Source organism: Schistocerca nitens, chromosome 3 (genome assembly GCF_023898315.1).
Source record: "Schistocerca nitens isolate TAMUIC-IGC-003100 chromosome 3, iqSchNite1.1, whole genome shotgun sequence".
NCBI classification, from domain to species: Eukaryota; Metazoa; Arthropoda; class Insecta; order Orthoptera; family Acrididae; genus Schistocerca; species Schistocerca nitens.
In genome coordinates, this window is record NC_064616.1 from 931,258,378 (window position 1) to 931,280,528 (window position 22,151).

Here is a 22,151-nt window from a genome sequence, read left to right on the forward strand (position 1 = left end):
TTCCAATCCCAAAGAAAGCAGGTGTTGACAGATGTGAAAATTACCGAACTATCAGTTTAATAAGTCACAACTGCAAAATACTAACGCGAATTCTTTACAGACGAATGGAAAAACTGGTAGAAGCGGATCTCGGGGAAGATCAGTTTGGATTCCGTAGGAATGTTGGAACACGTGAGGCAATACTAACCTTACGACTTATCTTAGAAGAAAGATTAAAAAAAGGCAAACCTACGTTTCTAGCATTTGTAGACTTAGAGAAAGCTTTTGACAACGTTAACTGGAATACTCTCTTTCAAATTCTGAAGGTGGCAGGGGTAAAATACAGGGAGCGAAAGGCTATTTACAATTTGTACAGAAACCAGATGGCAGTTATAAGAGTCGAGGGGCATGAAAGGGAAGCAGTGGTTGGGAAAGGAGTGAGACAGGGTTGTAGTCTCTCCCCGATGTTATTCAATCTGTATATTGAGCAAGCAGTAAAGGAAACAAAAGAAAAATTCGGGGTAGGTATTAAAATTCATGGAGAAGAAGTAAAAACTTTGAGGTTCGCCGATGACATTGTAATTCTGTCAGAGACAGCAAAGGACTTGGAAGAGCAGTTGAACGGAATGGACAGTGTCTTGAAAGGAGGATATAAGATGAACATCAACATAAGCAAAACGAGGATAATGGAATGTAGTCAAATTAAATCAGGTGATGCTGAGGGGATTAGATTAGGAAATGAGACACTTAAAGTAGTAAAGGAGTTTTGCTATTTAGGGAGTAAAATAACTGATGATGGTCGAAGTAGAGAGGATATAAAATGTAGACTGGCAATGGCAAGGAAATCGTTTGTGAAGAAGAGAAATTTGTTAACATCGAGTATAGATTTAAGTGTCAGGAAGTCGTTTCTGAAAGTATTTGTATGGAGTGTAGCCATGTATGGAAGTGAAACATGGACGATAACCAGTTTGGACAAGAAGAGAATAGAAGCTTTCGAAATGTGGTGCTACAGAAGAATGCTAAAGATAAGGTGGGTAGATCACGTAACTAATGAGGAGGTATTGAATAGGATTGGGGAGAAGAGAAGTTTCTGGCACAACTTGACTAGAAGAAGGGATCGGTTGGTAGGACATGTTTTGAGGCATCAAGGGATCACGAATTTAGCATTGGAGGGCAGCGTGGAGGGTAAAAATCGTAGAGGGAGACCAAGAGATCAATACACTAAGCAGATTCAGAAGGATGTAGGTTGCAGTAAGTACTGGGAGATGAAGAAGCTTGCACAGGATAGAGTAGCATGGAGAGCTGCATCAAACCAGTCTCAGGACTGAAGACCACAACAACAACAGGTTGCAATTGCTAATCTGATATAAAAACGTTGGCACAGGAGAGGAACTCATGATGGGTTGCTGCAAACCAGTCAAATCTGATGTCATTCTGAGCAGTGTTACTTTTTTTACAGCATTTCGGAACTTTAAATAGAATCCTTTATAGTACTGCCACATGCGGATACCACTAATTACAGATGTTGACAGTCGATTTTGAACCTTTAAAGCCCTATCCAACCGTTGCAAAATCGGCATTTCAGTACAAATATTAATGATAATCATTAGATAGCATGTTGGGGCCTAACAGTAACACATGTCATCGTTTGAAATGAAAACTCAGGTCACGAAGTTTTGTTAAAAGTGTAAGCCTATTTCTGTATGCTTCTTACGATGTTTTGTCATCACAAAGCAAAACGCATGGATAGTTTTCAATAATACCGAAGGATCGCAAACATTTTGAAGAAATTAAAGTGGTATTTTGTTCTGTAACCCAAAACAATCTGGATGATACGAAAAGAAACACATACAGCCAGGAACGGTATAAAACCATACGAATTTCGTAAACAAATGTTGATTTATTTCTTGTATTTCAAGAATTCACTAATAACACAAAAACTACAATATGAGGTTAAGCGAGATACAGAGTTTCTGTCCTACGTGTGACAGTTGCCTCTGTCATGGTCTAATCTTAATTAACTTCACCATCATCGATAGCAGGTGGACTTCATAGTGTTTAACACAGTTCCCTCGTCGATAGCAGGCGGATATAATCATGTTTAACATAGCTTCCGAACAATGGTGGAGCCCTGCGTTATTCATTTGCCATTGCCAGAGGTAAAGAAGATCTTTTACTGCGATTTAAACCATTTACCTGGGATTCGAACTGAACAAGAGACCCTTGGCACAGGTAACTAAAACCAATCCGCTAGACCAGACACTTACGTTTTTATGACTAATGAGCCTCTTAATTGTTGGCTGAGGCACATTTTGTATGCTTGTACATTCATTTAATCCATGATCCCCATTTAGAGACATTGTTACAGCTAAATGCAATTCATCTGTGCTCCATATCCCATAACGTCTTCCTGTTGCCATACTGTACTACAAAAAAATTATTTGATTGGTAACTTAGGATAAAGAACACGTTAGAAAATTCACCACACCATTTATAAACCTTATGCTGCACAAGTAATGCTAAGCACATTTCTGAATCGTACTATACAAGCAAGTTTCTTTAACTGCACCGGTACAATACCGAGAACTTATAGCGGTACATTATAGACAATGTCGCAATTTTATCTTTTTAAGTACTTATAAAGGAAGTACAACGAATAAAGATTTATGACTTCCTGGAAAGTAAGGTTTTCATGAATATTCGCCTATAAATAATTGTTGCCACTCATAACAGTAATTTTCTTCACTACGTGCCCAAAATGTTAGATGAAAAAAATCAATTTTGTGTTCAAACGATGTTCCTCAACATAGAGAACCCATAGCTGACAATATGGCTCCAAGAACAATCTACATCTACATGGATATTCTGTAAATCTCATTTAAGTGCCTCGCAGACAGTTCATCGAACAACCTTCGCAATAATTCCAATATCGTTCAGCGCGCGGAAAGAACGAACACGTACCTCCGATTTCCCTTATTTTATTATGCTGATCGTTTCTCCCTGTGTAGGTCGACGTCAACAAAATATTTTCGAATTCAGAGGAGAAAGTTGGTGATTGAAATTCCGTGTGAAGATTCCGCCGCAACGAAAAACGACTTTGTTTTAATGATGTCCACCACAAATCCTGTAGCATTTCAGTGACACTCTCTCCCCTATTTCACGATAGTACAAAACGTGCTGCCCTTCTTTGAACTTTCTCGATGTACTGCGTCAGTCATATCGGGTAAGGATCCCACTCCGCACAGCAGTAATCTAAAAGAGGACGAACAAGCGTAGTCTAGCCAGTCTCCTTAGTAGATCTGTTACATTTTGTAAGTGTCCTGCCAATAAAACGTAGTCTTTGGTTAGGCTTCCCCACAATATTTCCCATGTGTTCCAATTTAAGTTGTTCGTAATTGTAATTCCTAGATATGTAGTAGAATTTACAGCCTTCAGATTTGACTGATTTCTCGTGTAACCGAAGTTTAACGGATTCCTTTAGCACTCACTAAATGTCTGATTGTACAAGATGTACGAATTTTATAACAGTGGTAGTAATCAGATGGCTTTACAGTTTAGGAAACTCTCCCATAAATTTTCTTCAAGGGATAGCATATGATGCGACACTCCGAAAATTGAGACCAGCGGCTATGGACACGCGATGGAGTGGCGCGTGGCGTATCGGGCCGCTCCGTCACACCGTCTCGGATAAAACTTACGTCCTTCGATTCAGTTATGCCAGCCAGCAGGATGGCCGTGATGTACCGTTGAGCCGTAAGAGCTCACTCAGTCATAAACAGGCATGACCTGAAGTCATACTCGACGGCTACGCACATTATAACGCACGTAGTAATAACGCTGTGCTTCTGCAAAACGTTGCAAGTAAGGGACCTGTCCGCAGGTAGCCGCCATATTCGTCGGCTATGGTCATCCCGGGTAACGAAGAAACGCGATTCGTCGCTGAACACAGTGCGATGACATTCATGAGCGGTCAATGCTTCCCTGTCAGGATACCTCTCGAAACGCAGCCGTTCGTGTTCTGGTGTTAACGGCAGCCTACGGATGGGACGGTAATTCCTTAGTCTAGCTGCTGCTAGTCCCCGACCAATGGTGTGGGATGACAGAATTTTGCAAGAAGTCGATTTCATGTTCTCGGATACCAGGAGCAGATATGAAGGGGCTGCGATGTACCTCGTGCACAATACAACGACCTTTCCTCTGGTGATCAGACATAGTCGACTGAAACCTTGACAAGCAGTATGGCTGCCCTCACGTCCCCATGCTGTCCAACATCGGGCCACTGTCAAATCCGAATGCCAACAAATCTGTATATTGTATGATACTGCTGCCGACCGGCTGGAAGGGGACGCACAATGAGAGCTGCTTACAACTCTGTCAGGTGCTGATAACTTTACCTCATCCGAGTACGTAGCACCTCCATGTCCTTCACAATAATCGCTCAAAATCTCACGCTGTTCACGCCTCTTACACACCCACCAGTCTTGGAACGACACTATACAAGAACAATACTAATGCAATCTGGTAGCCGCCCCGCCCCACCTGTCACAGAGAACTGCAACTCTTTAACTGAAACTGTCAATCATTTATATACCAGCAGATAGTATATACCTGTGTGAAGTTACATTGACATCCGAGCATGTCTTCTGTCTGCCTCACTTTTTTGTCAAGCAGTGTAGAGAAATAATTCCAGAAAAAGATTTGCTGAGCGTTTCTCTGACACACTCACGCAGCTAAATAGACCAGTAACGAAGTTCGCAGCTCTTCTCTGAAACATCTCTCTCTCTAATTTTTCACAAGCACCTGGGAGTGTAAATACGAGTCTTTCGTTCGCCTTCTCAACTGTGTCCTTGATGGTTCCAGTTAAAGTCGCTTTCTTGTTGTGAAAATCGCTGATCCCCTTGTAAAACAAACCGGGACCTCTTGCTACATCTACATCTAATCAATACTCCGCAACGGACCTTATAGCGTATGGTGGAGGGTACTATGTGTACCACTGCGGCTCCACACACATTCCTGTTCCAGATGCTAATTGTACTCAGGGAGAACGACAGTTGGTATGCATACGAGTGAGCTCGAGCGTCTCTAAATTTACATTCATGATCTTCTCGTGAGATATATGTCTGAGGAAGGAGCGTGTTGGCTTACACTTCTAGAGACGTATGTATGCTCTCGGAATTTTAATGTAAATCACACCATGATGAACAACGTCTCTCGTGTAGCATCCCCCACTGGAGTTGGATGAGTATCTCAATGAGGTTCTCGTGCTTACAAAACCAATTTCTGACGAAATTCGCTATTTTCTTTTGTTAATATCTTTCTGATATGCCTCAATTACTGTTGGTAATATCCATTTTAAAATTCTGTAGTTCGTCATTAGTTGTGTTGTTTTTGCAAGGTTCGGTAACGTAATAATTTCGATATTCTTGACTAATAACTTCGTTTCACCGTACGGAAGTTCATACCTAACTTGAGGAGGGCTTGTGAAAACCATAAGTTAAAGGAAATCTAAGCTAGCACGGTCAATTAATGCTGTGAACAATCTCAGAGAATTGTTATGCGCCACGTCTTTTATATACAGGTTGTAACATAAAAGTGTAATAAAACTCTCGGGAAAAGAAGAAAAATGTTGTGTGAACGAGAGTCCAGAAAGGCGTTTTTCTTATATCAGAATGTGTCAGCGTGCTATAGTGAGGTGGCAAAAGTCATGCCATACTTTCTAATATCGTGGCGGATCTCGTTTTCATCGGCATAGTGCAGCAACTCGACAAAGAATGGACTCTATTGAGTTAGTCATTGAAGGTCGCGTGCAGAAATATTGAGCCATGCTGCCTCTAGAGCCGTCCATAGTTGCGAAAGTATTGTCGGTGCAGGATTTTGTGCACGATTATGTACCATAAATATTCCATGGGACTCATGTTGGGTGATCTGGGTGGCTCGAATTGTCTAGGATGTTCTTCAAACCAATCGTGGCCCGATGATATGGCTCACTGGAATCCGTAAAAATTCCACCAGTGTTTGGGAACATGAAGTCTGTGAATGGCTGTAAATGGTCTCCAAGAAGCCGAACATCCTGAGGACCTAGTCCATTCCATATAAACATAGCCCACACCGTTATGGAGCCACCACCAACTTGCACAGTGACTTGTTTACAACTTGGTTTCATGGCTTCTTGGGGTCTGAACCACACTTGAACCATACCAACACAAATCGGGACTCATCCGACCGGGCCACGGTTTTCCATCGTCTAGGATCCAACAGATATGGTCACGAGCCCAGGAGAGGCGCTGTAAGCGATGTCCTGCTGTTAGCAAGGGAACTCGCTTCGGTCGTCTGCTGCCATAGCCCATTAACGCCAGATTTCACATCAGTGTCCTAAAGCGTACGTTCGTCGTACGTCCCACATTGATTTCTGTGGGTATTTCACGCAATGTTGCTTGTCTGTTAGCACTGACAACTCTACGAATACGCCGCTGCTCTCGCTCGTTAAGTGAAGGCCTTCGGCCACTGCGTTCTCCGCGGTGAGAGGTAACGCCTGAAATTTGTTAGTCTCGGCACACTCTTGACACTGTGGTTCGTGGAATATTGAATTCCCTAACGATTCCCGAAACTGAACTTGCCATTCGTCTAGCTGCAACTATTATTCCACGTTCAAAGTCTGTTAATTCCAGTCGTGCAGTTGTAATCACGTCGGAAATCTTTTCACATGAATCGTCGAGTACAAATGACAGTTCTACCAATACCTGTCTGGTACCCACATTCCGTCTTGTACATAGATTCCATGCTGGTGTGGCGTCAGGATAGACATTCGACCACCGACTGTGACTAACATTTCCACAACCCGGATATCACGCCGACCCCATAGAGAAACGGAAAATGCAAGGGACATGAACAAGGAGAGGATCTCATGAGTGGAATGTCGCACGATTGATTATTTTAGATTATGTACAGCTCGTGTAACTCCAAAAACAGCGAAAATTTTCTCTGTCGACAGTTTTTTCCGCATATTCACAGTGCGTGCAAGACAGTCACTTCTACGCCTGTTAGCCGTGCATCAGATCAAATTGCCTTTCTTTGTTTAGAAACATTTCGTGAAATTTTTATTACCTTTGGAAGATGACTGGTCTTTTACAATTTTCTGAGAACTGCCGCTTCCATATTTCTGAGTACATAACCCGCCAGGAAAATGTAATTCTTTATTGCTGGCAGCCTGCCGTCTGCTAGACTGTTTTCGACGTAACATGTAAAGTATTTTAAACGTGTGATTCGATATATGTTATGCATTAATGAAAAAATGAACCGAGTTTCACGATTGACAATTAGTATTAAGTCTGTTATTATCTCTTTGTTTATTAATTATATCTATAAAAGAAAGACGCCATAGAAAATATGATAACTTTAATGTTTAGGCCCTTATGAAACATAATGTAGCAGCTACTGCGTTTCTAACGAACAGCACCAGAGAATGGGGCTAATAATATCATTACCAGATCGAGTTCATCACGCGTCACTCCTTTGTTGGCATTACTATTACGACTGCATAACATCTGTCGACACGCAGCGATCGTGAATTATCGTACGCACCACCTTCTTTTCATACAAAATAGTTATATGTAACACCTCATTCGGACGTAGTACAGTCGCGGTTATCCCAGTGTACGATGGAACTGTTTTTAAATTTGACCAATTATTTGAAATGGATCCCTTACACGATTATTCGCGAGTACACGAAGCTCAATGAATGTTTGTGATACGGAAGAGAAAAGGGAGAAGGAAACTGGTAGAACCCACGTTCCGTCATTGCGTCATGATTTCATCTGATCTGCTTTCCTGAAACCTATAATTTTTCTCGGGTGGAAGGTTACACAAGATGTCATTATACTCGCTTAGTTTGCCGTTCATCTAAATTAAACATCAAACGTACAAATTACCGTTAAGTGAAATGAGAAAACAGTCAGTGTTATCACCGTTTGCTTGGTAGACTTATCATCTACTTTCGTTTACATGTCAGTAGATAAAGGCAAATGCGTTCCTTAACAGATCTGTAATTACGATAATATTGTTTTCCTCTTTTTCTTTCTCTCTTTGATTTTACATGTCATTATGTTTCCCACGTGGATGAAATACCCTCTACTTTTCGTGATCGACACATTTGAACTTCTCTTATTGTCTTTTGCATGAAGGACTTCCCTCTGTATTCTCGATTATCAAACCCAGTTCCTTACATTTCAACTGAAGGTACAGTAGCATTGCATTACGGTATTAGTTGACTTACCATTATTAGGACGAGTATAGTATTTACACGTAACCTTCTGTTAACTAGAGTCAAAAGAAAGAGAAAAATAATGTCATGTGTAAGATACATTACCGAAACACTGTCGAGACGCCCCCAAGTATCTTAGACGGAACGATAATACAGCAAGTCAAAACTGAGTTTTATCAGGTTGATTCCACGTCCTTGATATTCATCGCAGTAGAATTTCATAGGAGAGTGGATGCTGCCATGCACTGATGATCTTTCTTGCACCATGGCCTGGAAAAATATGTGCTAGGAAGTGTGTGAAGAGCCAGCCTCTCAGCTGCTCGAAGAAGAAAAAATTCTCTATATAGCGCGAAGATCAGTATATATGAATGTGACGACGTAATATATATACTAATATTTCTATGCTTGAAAATACTGGAAAAAATTTTGCCCCAAGGTATATTCCACCATGAAGTTACCAATGTCATGTACTCTTAAAACTGGTTAAGTCACTTTTGTATTTCGCTATATTGAAGCATACATTCTTTTCTATTAGTTAACTATTTATTTCATTAAATACAATTAAAAGCCATTACCTCGTCACATATGATCGGATTTCTGCGACGGCCAGAAACGCAGGCCGATTTCGCAGATATTTTTGGTGGATCCGGCCCACCGATCTGAGGCCCGTCATTTCTCACTAACGTGCAGGCACTGCCCTACGGATCAAGCCTCTCCTATATGCCCAGAGGCAGGGTCCCTTCGTGTGTGGCGGAAATCGGCGGATTTACGTGATTTATCCTCACACACAGGACTGTGGTGCGTGCTCGCCAGGACAGAGGCCACAAGCGAAGGATTTCAGGGCTTGCGACTGTGTATCTCCGAAAGTACGTAGAACAAGGCATTTGTGAGACATTATTTGATTGTAGTACATTTTAGAATTTTGAAACCCGTTTATATCGTCGTTAAATATGACAGAAGGAAGAAATTAGTGGGAGTCGCCGCCGATTTGTACGCTTTTTGTTGTGGTCTTCAGTCCGAAGATACGTTTGATGCAGTTCTCTACGCTGCTTTATCTTGTGTAAGCTTCTTCGTCTCCGAATAGCAACTGCAACCCACATCCACCTGTTCCTTCTTACTCTACTCGTCTCTTGGTCTCCGTTTCCAAAATTCCCCCCCCCCCCTTCCCCACTCGTCCATTCAGTACGAAAATGGCGATTCGTTGACCTCTCAGAATGTGTTCTATCAATGGATCCCTTCTTTTTGCCAATTCATGCAACAAATTTCCTAACTCTCCAATTCTGTTTGGTACTTTCTCATCAGTGACGCGATCTACCCATATAATCTTCAACACTCTTCCATAGTATCGCATTTCAAAAGATTTTATTCTCTTCTTGTCTGAATTGTTAACAGTTCACGTTTCACTTTCGTACAAGGACACACTCCATAAATGTCTTCAGAAAAGATTTCCTATCACTTAAATTTGTATTCGATATTAACAAATTTCTCGTCTTTAGAAACGCTTTTCTTGCTGACTGCTGTACTTAAAGCGTAAGTTACCGTACTGAAAATGGAGTATTTTCATTAATGTCAATCTAAGATTCAGAGACTCTCAGGATGCTCCTGTAATATTACAGAGCGACACGTAACACACCTGACATGTAACACACCTGAAAAACTTAAATTCCAACCGTCGCTGTTTTCCCTGCAGGCAATGCTTGCTCTCACTAAAGTCTACATTTTATAACCTCTGTACATCCGTCATTACCAGTTATTTTACTGCACACACAGCAGAAATCATATACGACTTTTAGTGTCTCACTTCCTAGTCTAAAAAACCTTTCACAGTTGCTTGACTTAATTCAACTACATTTCGTTACCCATGTTTAGCTTTTGTTCAGGTTAATCTTATATCCCCCGTTCAAAACACTTTCCATTCCGTTCAACTGCACTTCCAAGTCCCTTGCTGTCTGTGACAGGATTGCAATGCCATCGTCAAACCACAAAGTTTTTATTTCTTCTCCATGAACTTCAATTCCTTCTCCAAATTTTTCTTTGGCTACATTATTTCGTGCTTCATGTACAGATTGAATAACACCTGGGACAAGCTACAATCCTCACTCTCTTCTTAACCACTGCTTCCGTTTCATGCACATCGACTCTTGTGACTGGCGACAGACTCTGTAAAAGTTGTGTGTAACTTGTCAAAAAAATGGCTCGGAGCACTATGGGACTCAACTGCTGAGGTCATTAGTCCCCTAGAACTTAGAACTAGTTAAACCTAACTAACCTAAGGACATCACAAACATCCATGCCCGAGGCAGGATTCGAACCTGCGACCGTAGCGGTCTTGCGGTTCCAGACTGCAGCGCCTTTAACCGCACGGCCACTTCGGCCGGCCGTGTAACTTGTCACTCCCTGTATTTTACACCTGCTACCTTCCGAATTTTAAAGAGTGTATGCGGGTCAACACTGTCAAAATCTACAAACGATGTAAACGTAGGTTTACCTTTCTTTAATCTGTCATCTAAAATAAGTCGCAGCGTCAGTATTGCCTCTCTTGTTCCTACATGATATTCATACAGTTACCTCTTTTTTCTGCAAAGGTCCCTTTAATATTCCTTGTAGGCGAGGTCTGTCTTTCCCATATTTATACGTGCTTATATAGTCTTGCATTTGTTCTCTAGCCGCTCCTGCGTAGCCATTTTGCACTGCCTCACAATCTCATTTTTAGACGTTTGTATTCCCTTTCGCATGCTTCATTCGCTGCATTTTTGTATTTTATCTTCTCATCAGTTAAATTCGGTATTTCCTGTGTTATCCAATAATTTCTACGAGGCATTGCCTTTTTACCAATTTCGTTCTCTGCTGCCTTCATTGCTTCATCCCTCGAAGCTACCCAATCGTCTTCTACTGCATTCCTTTCCGCTCTTTGAGTTGATAGTCGCTTTATGTTCCTTTTGAAACTCTAAAAAACCGCGGGTTCCTTCACTCATAAGTGTCCCATCTCCTTAATTTCCTGCGTTTTTGCAAATTTTCATGAATTATAGTCAGAGTCCACATCTGCCCCTGGGAATGTCTTACAATTTCAAAACTGGTTCCAAAATCACTTTCTTACCGTTACATAGTCAATTTGAAACCTTCAAGTGCCTCCAGGTCTCTTCCACGTACACAACTTTGTTTCATGATTCTTAAATCAGATGTTAGCGATGATTGAGTTATGCTCTGCGCAGAATTGTATCAGGCTCGCTTCCTGTTCCATTCCTTTCCCCCAGTCCATATTTGCTTACTATTTTTCCTTCCCTTCCTCTTCCTACTAATTCCAGTCACCCATCAAATTAAATTTTCCCTTCCCTCAGCTATGTAAATATTTTTTTTATCTCCCCGAGAAATCTTTCAGTCTCTTCATCATACGTGCAGCTATTATTTGGCATAAAATTCCTACTACTGGAGTGGGTGTTAGCTTTGTGTCTATCTTGGCTACGATAATACGTTCACTACGCTGCTCATAGTAGGATTACGAGCATTCCTATTTGCTTATTCATTATTTGATCTACTCCTGCATTACCTCTGGTTGATTTTGTATTTATAAGGATGTACTCACCTGACCAGAAGTCCTGTGCACCATCCCGTTCTACTTCACTAATCGTCCGTACATCTAACTTCATCCTATCCATTTCCCTTTCGAAGTTTTCTAACCTATATATCCTATTAAGGGATTAAACATTCCATCCTCAGATCCGTAGAATGCGACTTTCGCTTTTCCTGATGACGACATCTTCCTGAGTAGTCTCCGCTCGGAGAGTCCAGTGAACGACTACATTACCTCTGGAATATTTTGCCGAAGAAGATGCCATCATCATTTAACTATGCAGTAGAACTGCATGTCCGTAAAAGCAACGGATGTAGTTTCCCCTTGTTTTCAGTGGTTCACAGTACCAGCACAGCTAGCCCATGTTGACTGGTGTTATTAGGTCCGATTAGTCTATCATCCAAACTGTTGCCCATGCAATTATTGAAAAGGCTGCAAGACCTTCTGATCGTGCCTTCACTAACCCACAGGCAGGGCCTGCACGTTTTGCAGAATTCGTTGGAATATCCGTGTCCCATCGCTAAACCTGCTCGTATGTGGCCAGTTACTGGAAAATCGAGCAATGATTGAGAATGCTTGCTAAGTTCGGCAGTGAAATGTTTCTCGAAGTTTTAGGGGAAACGAAATAGGGCAATGTTTGACGTCTTGCATTGACACTTAAACATAATAAAAAGTAAAGATACCATTAAAAATCCAATCTGCTTCAGAATCCATCATAGATATACGGAAAATTTAGGTACCTTGAATCATTTATAAAATGTGAGGGATGTTCCAGTGAGCTGCGTCACTGTTTGTAATTTTGGTTCCGTTGGATCGTGAAGTCAAGGACCCTGCTCGAACTGTAGGTTCCTTATACAAAAATACTCAGAAAATATCCGAGAATAACCTTCGAAATTCTTTCTAAAAAATTCCTGTCTTCCAGTACTTTGTACCTAATTTTCTAGATGGAGATACGGTTCACCCTGTTTAATTTGTTAACAGTCCTGCAACACTTCTTTGAGGAACCCCGATGGTAATTTCCTTCTGATGATGTTCCCCACGGATGACGGCGTAATGACTTCAGTTTTCTCGTTTCAGTTATATCTCTAGTCTCATATTCTATAAGCATGTGTTTAGTTACTTATGTGCCAATGTAGAATTGTTTTACTACAAGATTTATAGTCCTTGGTAAATATTTATCGAGAGATTAGTCATCAGCTTATCATATTTTGTAGTTCCATTCGGTGTCGTTTCCCCCAGAGCTCACGGATCTCATCCTAACATAGTCTCTCTCTCAGAATGTCACTTTATTGAGCCTACAGTTGAATAGCGGTTGACATTAGCTTTCCTAAAACACCCACCTGTTTTTGTAGCCTCCTTTCGAATGGACACTGAGTTGTATTCTCGTTAGATGCTACGTTAGTTTTTTGTACTGTAGTGGAGGATAGGGGCAGAGGTCGACCATCAGATCTCATAGTGTCCATTACTTCATTCTGTACTTACATGCCGGCCGCGGTGGTCTAGCGGTTCTAGGCGCTCAGTCCGGAACCGCGCGACTGCTACGGTCGCAGGTTCGAATCCTGCCTCGGGCATGGATGTGTGTGATGTCCTTAGGTTAGTTAGGTTTAAGTAATTCTAAGTTCTAGGGGACTGATGACCACAGATGTTAAGTCCCATAGTGCTCAGAGCCATTTGAACCATTTTTTTTGGTACTTACATGTGCCTCACAAATTTAACATTCATTGGAGCGGCTCGTCCAGAAAATCTAATATGAGAGATTCTTATCGCTGAAGTTGTAGGTGTGAAACACACCGTCCGTCCGAAAAGTTCAACATCTGAATTTATTTCTGGCGTATACGCAACTACGGTGCAGTACCTACGGCAGCATCTTGATCTGATAACTGCAACAATAAATGTGCGTTCGTTCAGTCAGTTGTGAGCAGGCTCTTTTAAGTAGTGGACGTGCGGCCGTAGTATATCAGCGTTGTTGTATCACAGATCGCAGTGCAGCAACGAACAGAACATCTCTAAATCAAGTGCTTAAAATATTCTCCAGATTTTTTTTTAAGAAGAGGGGCCGGCTGGTGTGGCTGTGCGGTTCTAGGCGCTTCAGTCTGGAACCGCGTGACCGCTACGATCGAAGGTTCGAATCCTGCCTCGGGCATGGATGTGTGTGATGTCCTTAGGTTAGTTAGGTTTAATTAGTTGTAAGTCCTAGGCGACTGATGACCTCAGAAGTTAAGTCGCATAGTGCTCAGAGCCATTTGAACCATTTTTGAAGAAGAGGGAAGTGTGTGCAAAGTTTGTCCCATACACCTTGACTCCCGGACAAAAACAACGACGCGTGGACGCTTGCCACGACGTGATTGAAAAGAAAAACGCAGACAGATCTTTTCTGGAAAACATAATCACTGATGACGTGACCTGGTGTTATCAATACGAACCTGCCACAAAACAGCAAAGTGCTGAATTGGTCTGAGATGGTTCACCAAGACAGAAGATGGTGCGAAGTTTCACATAGTTGTATGGACGTTCTGTGCATTGGAATCGAGTGGTGAAAGGGTGGGGGGACGGGGGAGGGGGAGGCGGAGAGAGTCTGCGTAGAGCGCCATAGGCCTTAAAACCTCATCTCCACATGTATCTATTTTTATTAACTAAATTTTGAGCTGGCCGGAGTGGCTGAGCGGTTCTAGGCGTTACAGTCTGGAACCGAGCGACCGCTACGGTCGCAGGTTCGAATCCTGCCTCGGGCATGGATGTGTTTGATGTCCTTAGGTTAGTTAGGTTTAAGTAGTTCTAAGTTCTAGGGGACTGATGACCTCAGAAGTTAAGTCCCATAGTGCTCAGAACCATTTGAACCATTTGAACCAACTAAATTTTGTCAAAAACACGTGATAACTGCTGTTCAACCGGAATGTTTAGAAGACCACTTGGGAACTTCTCGATCGAGGACTCTTCACTGTGATTGTTGATGATGATGAAGAAGTCCCATACTCCTTGATAGAGCACAAGGGAACGATGCGGGAGACCCGCACCGCCGTACTAGGCAAGGTCCTAGTGGAGGTGGTTTGCCATTGCATTCCTCCGAGCGTAATGGGGATGAGTGATTATTGTTGCAGATTCAGTAGTTTCTTTCCACTGAGTTTACATTCTGCTCATTAGACATGTTCGTCCTTGCACATACGATAATAGGAGAATGCTACTAGCTCTGCTCTACAAATATCTAAAGACCACGACATGCACCATATAATTATGTATAACATTGTTTCAGCCATGGATGGGGCGGTGAAAGAATCCCAGTTTGTATACATGTGTACGAGCTGTTATTTATCAGATTTTATCTGTGCAATCTCTATGGGATCGATGCATAGACCGCTGAAGAAATTCGTAGTTTCTGCGTCGAAAGACGGTTCTTGAAGTTTTCCAAGCAGGTTCTCTCAAGGTGTACGATTTCTTTCATGGATTGGTTGCCAGTCCAGAATTTTCAGTACATTCATCAAAAAAATTTTTGCATCACCTCGGTGACGAGAGTTCCGCAACCTGTATGAAAATTGGAATAGAGATCAACATAAACATCATTTCCGCCCTTTCTATTGCTCATGAAAACCCCACATTGCATGTTGTACCACCATACAGCGAGACCTTCAGAGGTGGTTGTCCAGATTTCTGTACACACCAGTACCTCTAATACCTAGTAGCACGTCCTCTTGCATTGATGCAAGCCTGTATTCGTCGTGGCATACTATCCACAAGTTCATCAAGGCATTGTTGGTCCAGACTGTCCCACTCCTCAACGGCGAATAGGCGTAGATCCCTCAGAGTGGTTGGTGGTTCACGTCGTCCATAACAGCCCTTTCCAGTCTATACCAGGCATGGTCGATAGGGTTCACGTCTGGGGAACATGCCGCCCACTCTACTCTAGTGATGTAGTTATCCTGAATGAAGTCATTCACAATATGTGCACGATGGGGGCGAGAATTGTCGTCCATGAGGACGAATGCCTCGCCAATATGCTGCCGCTTTGGTTGCACTACCGGTCGGCGGATGACATTCACGTATCGTACAACCATTACGGCGCCTTCCGTGACCACCAGCGGCGTACATCGGCCCCACATAATGCCACCCCAAAACAGCAGGGAACCGCCTCCTTGGTGCAATCGCTGGACAGTGTGTCTAAGGCGTTCAGCCTGACGGGTTGTCTCCAAACACGACTCCGAGGATTGTCTGGTTGAAGGCACATGCGACACTCATCGGTGAGGAGAACGTGATGCCAATCCTGAGCGGTCTATTCGGCATGTTGTTGGGCCCATCTGTACTGCGCTGCATGGTGTCTTGGTTGCATAGACGGACCTCGCCATGGATGTCTGGAGTGCAGTTGCGCATCATGCATCCTATTGCGCACAGTTTGAGTCGTAACATGACGAAAAGCATTATTCAACATGATCGCCTTGCTGTCAGGGTTCCTCCGAGCCATAATCCGTAGGTAGCGGTCATCCACTACAGTTGTAGCCCTTGGGCGGCTTGAGCGAGGCATGTCATCGACAGTTCCTGTCTCTCTATATCTCCCCATCCGGGGAAGTTCGGCCGCCAAGTGCAAGTCTTATTTCAGTCGACGCCACATAGGGCGATTTGCGAGCCAGTGATGAGGATGAAATGGTTATGAGTCCCCGAGCAGATGTTTCCCCCAGGCTGTGGCTAAGTCGTGTCTCCGCAATATCCTTTCTTTCAGGAGTGCTAGTTCTGCAGGCTCGCAAGAGAGCTTCTGTAAAGTTTGGAAGGTAGGAGACGAGGTACTGGCAGAAGTAAAGCTGTGAGTACCGGCCGTGAGTCGTGCTTCGGTAGCTCAGTTGGTAGAGCACTTGCCCGCGAAATGCAAAGGTCCCGAGTTCGAGTCTCGGTCGGGCACACAGTTTTAATCTGCCAGGAAGTTTCATATCAGCGCACGCTCCGCTGCAGAGTGGAAATCTCATTCTAGAGACATTATTGTTGCAAAATTAAAGTTTTCCTGTTTCTTTATAGTGCTAGTTGGGAACTACAGCAAATGATACGTTAACAGCCGAATTGCAGTTTCTGAAAGTGGAGTTTATGTTCGAAATGTGTCCGAAAAGTATTAATAAATAAATAGTGTCGGGAATCTGTTTATTATTATTAAACAGAGTAACGTAGTACTTAATGGGTAGGTTCGCCTGAGACAAAGGCATTTATATATCTAGCACGCTTAATCACTGTGCCAATGACAATACAAACTAAATAAATTAGCTAATAAAAGAAACATTTTAAAGAATCAACAACTGGGAAAATTATATTCACTGGTTCTTCGGATTAAACAGTGTGATTTCAGATGTTTTTGCGTTCTTGACTACATTGTAGAAATGTACAAATAGTAACTTTTAATTATTATAAAGGGTAATAAAAAATGAAACATTATAGGAAAAAGAATATTGGTGGTGAACAGTTGGAACCCATGCCTTCATTAACAATCATTATTTACGTAGGTTCGTCAGTGTGTTCTGTCGTACTTTTGCAAAACCGTCTTTAGTCGATAAATAATATTTCCGTAAGTAAGACATGCATATCACTCTTTCGAGTTGCCATTTTACATTTCTTGTAGTACTGAATAGAGTGAAATATTTATGCCGTGTGGCACATTATTAGCGCAACTAGAGAGGCAACTAAAACCAACATTCTCGATGGCAGTTAAATCATACCCATTAAATATTGCATACGACCCTGAAGATTATTATTTAGATTACAAAGTGTGAGTTAGTAACATGTCACATAAACGAATAATTAAATATTTCTGCCGTTCTACGATACGTTTTCACAGTATCATTCATGTTATTGGAATATCGATTGCGAGTGGTATGTGATGGGTAAAGCTAACCTGCTTTCTCTTTCCTTAGCACCATGCTTCTGTCATTACGGAGAAATTCTGACACAGTTTTTGAGATAAACGAATGGGGAAGTATTAGGCATGTGCTAGAAATAGAGAGTTATCGCCATAGGTCTGATGCTTGCAGGAAGGGTGTGTGTGTGTGTGTGTGTGTGTGTGTGTGTGTGTGTGTGTGTGTGGAGTGTAGTGAGTGTAGTGCGTCCGATGTGTGCAGTGACTCGTGATGAGATATGAATCAATTATGTAACATTATTTGTAGCATTATTAGCTAACTCTTCTGCAGGTATTTATAAATAATTTGGAATTACATACAGCTTATCAGTCCTTGTGAAACTAGATCCGGATTTGTTAACTTTAATTACGTGTATTGTTCTGTTATTCTGAACTGTCTAATGTTGGTCTGAAATGATTTGTGAATGAATAAACTACTAGCAAAAATTGCTGTTTTACTGCCGTCATCTGTAGTATTATCTGAAAACAACAATTAGCTTTCTATGACGCTACATCCCGGACGTCGCGAATTATGCCGGTAGCCTTGCTTCGAAGGCGTGGACGTCTCGTTTCATAACAACCAAACAGCCACATACGATCCAAAGTAAAGCAACGTTTGCTGGCAGCGTCAGTTTAACATGAGATCATTATGACACGAGTCTCCCCAGAGACAGGGAACACAGACAGACCTATGGAGAAAGCAGATACTGCATTACTGAATCGTTGAGCAGTTGTGGGACTGGCCACCTCCGACGGACGAGAAGTGCTAACACAAGGTATTCATCCCAGCGCATTAACCACCGTATTACAAATTCACGGTATGGGGAAAGTGCTACACGACGTTTCATTAAATGTGCTTGTTGACTGAGACAAGTGGTACAGGTGTATCGGTGTATCTGAAGGACAGGTAGACACAGAAAGGAAAAACGTATTGTGGCGGAGCACCGAATGACAGTCTACATTTGTATGAGTGCTCTGCACTTCACATGTAAGTGCCTGACAGAGGGTACATCCAATCACTTTCACGCTATTTCTCTACCGTTCCACTCTTCGAAAAGCGCCCTGGAAAAGCGAACGCTTTTATTACGATGAAAATTTTTCCCTATGTAGGTGGGCGTCAACAAAATATTTTAACATTGGAGGAGAAGGCTGGAGACTGAAATTTCGTGAAAATATCTTGCCTCTTAGAAAATCACCCTTGTTTTAATAATTGCCACCCCAACTCGTGTGTCACATCCGTGACACTCTACCCCCTATTTCGCAATAATATAAAAAGAGCTACCCTTCTTTCGTCTTTTTCAATGTCCGCCATCAATCCTACCTGGTACGGGTCCATACCATACAGCAATACTCTAGCATAGGACGGACAAGCATAGAATCGGTAGTCTTTTTAGTGGACTTCTTGCATCTCCTAAGTGCATCTCCAATGAAACGCAGTCGTTGGTTCACCTTCCCTACAATATTGTCAATGTGATCGTGCCACTTTAATATGTTCGTAATTGTTGTCCCTCGGCGTTTGGTTGAAATGACAGCCTTTAGATTTGTGTGATTTATCGTGTAACCAAAATTTAGCAGATTCCTTTTAGTACTCATGTTGATAACTTCACATTTTTCATTATTTAAAGGAAATTTCCACTTTTCGCACCATACAAATACCTTGTCTAAATCATTTTGCAATTGGTTTCGATTTTCCGATGACTGTACTAGACGGTAAATGAGAACATCTGCAAACAATCTGACAGGGCTGCTCAGATTGACTCCTGTATCATTTACGTAGACTAGGAACAGCAGAGGGACTATAAGACTTCCTTGGGGAATGTCAGATATTACTTCTGTTTTACGCGATGACTGTGTCCTTTCTGACAGGAAATCACGAATCCAGTCAGACTTCTGAGACGATACTCCATAAGCACTAATTTTGATTAGCAGCCGCTTGTGAGAAACGGTATCAAAACCCTTCTGGATATCCAGAAATAAGGAATCACTTTGAGTTGTCCTGTCGATAGCACTTATTACTTCATGAGAAAAAAGAGCTAGTTGTTTTTCAAAAGAGCGATATTTTATGAGTCCGTGCTATGTGTGAATGGATCATTTCCTTCGAATTAATGCATAATGATCGAACACAATGTATGTTTCAAAATCCTACTACATATCTACGTCAGTGATTTGGGTCTGTAACTGATCGGATTGCTCGTATTTTCTTTCTTGCGTGTTTATATGACCTGTGCAACTTTCCAGTCTTTATGTACGGGCATTTCGACGAGTGAGAGGTTGTATTTGATTGTTAAGTACGGAGCTGTTATATCAGCCTCCCCTGAATACAGTCTGGACCAGAGAACTTGCCTATATTAAGTGATTTAAGGTGATTTGCTACACCGAGGATAGCTACTTCTAAGTTACTTATTTTGGCAACGGTTCCTGATTCGAATTCTCGATTACTTACTTCGTCTTCTTTGGTGAAAGAATTCCGGAAAACCGTATTTAGTAACTCTGCCTTTGGTAAAATCCCTCAACTGCTGTCGATACTATTTCTTTGAATTTAAACCACGTCTGTTCTACGTCTACATGATTAGTTCCTGAATGTTCAAGTCGCATGCAGACTGTTGACTTTTTAAGTCAGAATGACAATACTTTTCAGAACGTCCAACCATAGCATACGAGCAGTGACAGTTAATTTTTGTCATGCTGCGTTCCTCAGTGACAACAACAAATCCAGGAGCGAGATATCCCCAGATATGGCTGAAGTTCTGTGGAGACACATATTTATGTAACATTTATTTGAGTGGCCCAGACCCTTTGGAGCTTCACTGGTATCTGCCGGTTGCCATTTATAATTGTTCATATTAAGAACTAATAAAGAGATAGATTCTATTGTAGTGGAGTCATGTCTTTTTGTTAAAGCATAATAAATTAGTGTAAGTAACGGTGACACAACGTATTACACGAAGCAGCTTGCTGAAACACATTGTAAATCTAGGACCCAGGCGCCTTAGCAGGACTCACTGATCTTAAGTTAATAATCAAAATACTTTGTAATAATTTCTAATACCTCTGCTTTGCAACTAGTTCATGTCGTAAGAAACAACAGCAGCGAAATATCAGGAGTGTGCTAAAGATACACGTCGATTCTCGCTATATATCTGAAATAAATGCTTGCACATGGGATAAAATATATAAGCGCTAGCGTGATCATAAATTTTTTTGCTACCAAATTTTCTTGATTATAACACTATATTTCCAGCGTTTATCATGAACGAAGGTCATGCTGGTAAGGTAACCGCTGGACGAAGTACAAGCACTACATTACAAGAGCCGCAATTGCTTCTTTACAATTCCAGAACATACAACAGCAAACCGAGTGCTGTGTCACGTGAAACCAAAATAATTTGTGAATCTCGAGTAAAATGAGTGTTTTCATTGTAACAATCATAGTGTTTCATCAAGTATAAATAATTAATTGACTCATACCGAACAAACGCAACGTCACTAAAAGTATCGCGACAACCTCTGTGTTTCATTATACTACGAATCCAAGGTTCTGGTAAAGGCACAATGCCTAATGCGTATTTCGCCAGGCTGAATGAAAGGTATGACGAATAGGCATAGGAAGCAAAGAAGGGAACTCAACGAACAATGACAAAAGGGAATTGTTACAGCACTGCAAAACATATGCGCTAACAATGAACTGTACCAAAAAGCGTGTGCTGCAGAAGTACTGTATTGGGCTGGGGGAGGGGAGGAAGGGGAAGGAATTTCTCAGATTTTATTACAAATATTCTTGTAAAATTTCGAGAAAGGGAAAGATATATCTGGACCACCCTAGAAATTTGCAAACCATATTCGAGTAATGGAGATGGGTAATGAAGCATTATGTTAACGAATATGTGGGTTCGTGAGTGTTGCATTCCATTGTCAGTGCAGTTTAGAGAAAGACGGAGGAAAATTTAAGAACACAGATAAAAGCTAGAAAGATGCATAGGCTGGTAGACGTCGCAGTTCTTTTCACCAAGGATGTGCAAGTCAGAAATATTGAACCGAATGAAAAGGGTGCTTAGAACAGAATTTTGATCAGAGGCAAGAGAAAGTGATGAACATTTGTAGAATGGCAAGTATTACTTTGATAATCGTGATTATTGTGAAAGAAGTAGAAGAACATGTCAAAGAATTAACAAAAGATTTTAACATAATGCGATAAGAATTCTGAACTTCATTAAGTAAAGCTGCACAGGTTTCCTGAACCAATGGAGACGGAAGAAACATCTTCGCACAGGAGAAGAAGATTTTTCTTCGACAAAAGTTTACTAATATTTCTGTGTATAAAACAGGAAATAATGTCTGAAAATTGTGTCTGTAGCACTGTGCGTAAACAAATAGTGTGCTTTGAGAATACCGGTAAAGAAGGAATTGGAAACTTTGAAATTTTGTACGACGGAAGGATGCCAGAAGTACGAAATTCAAGGCGTGCTGTAAAGAAAGGA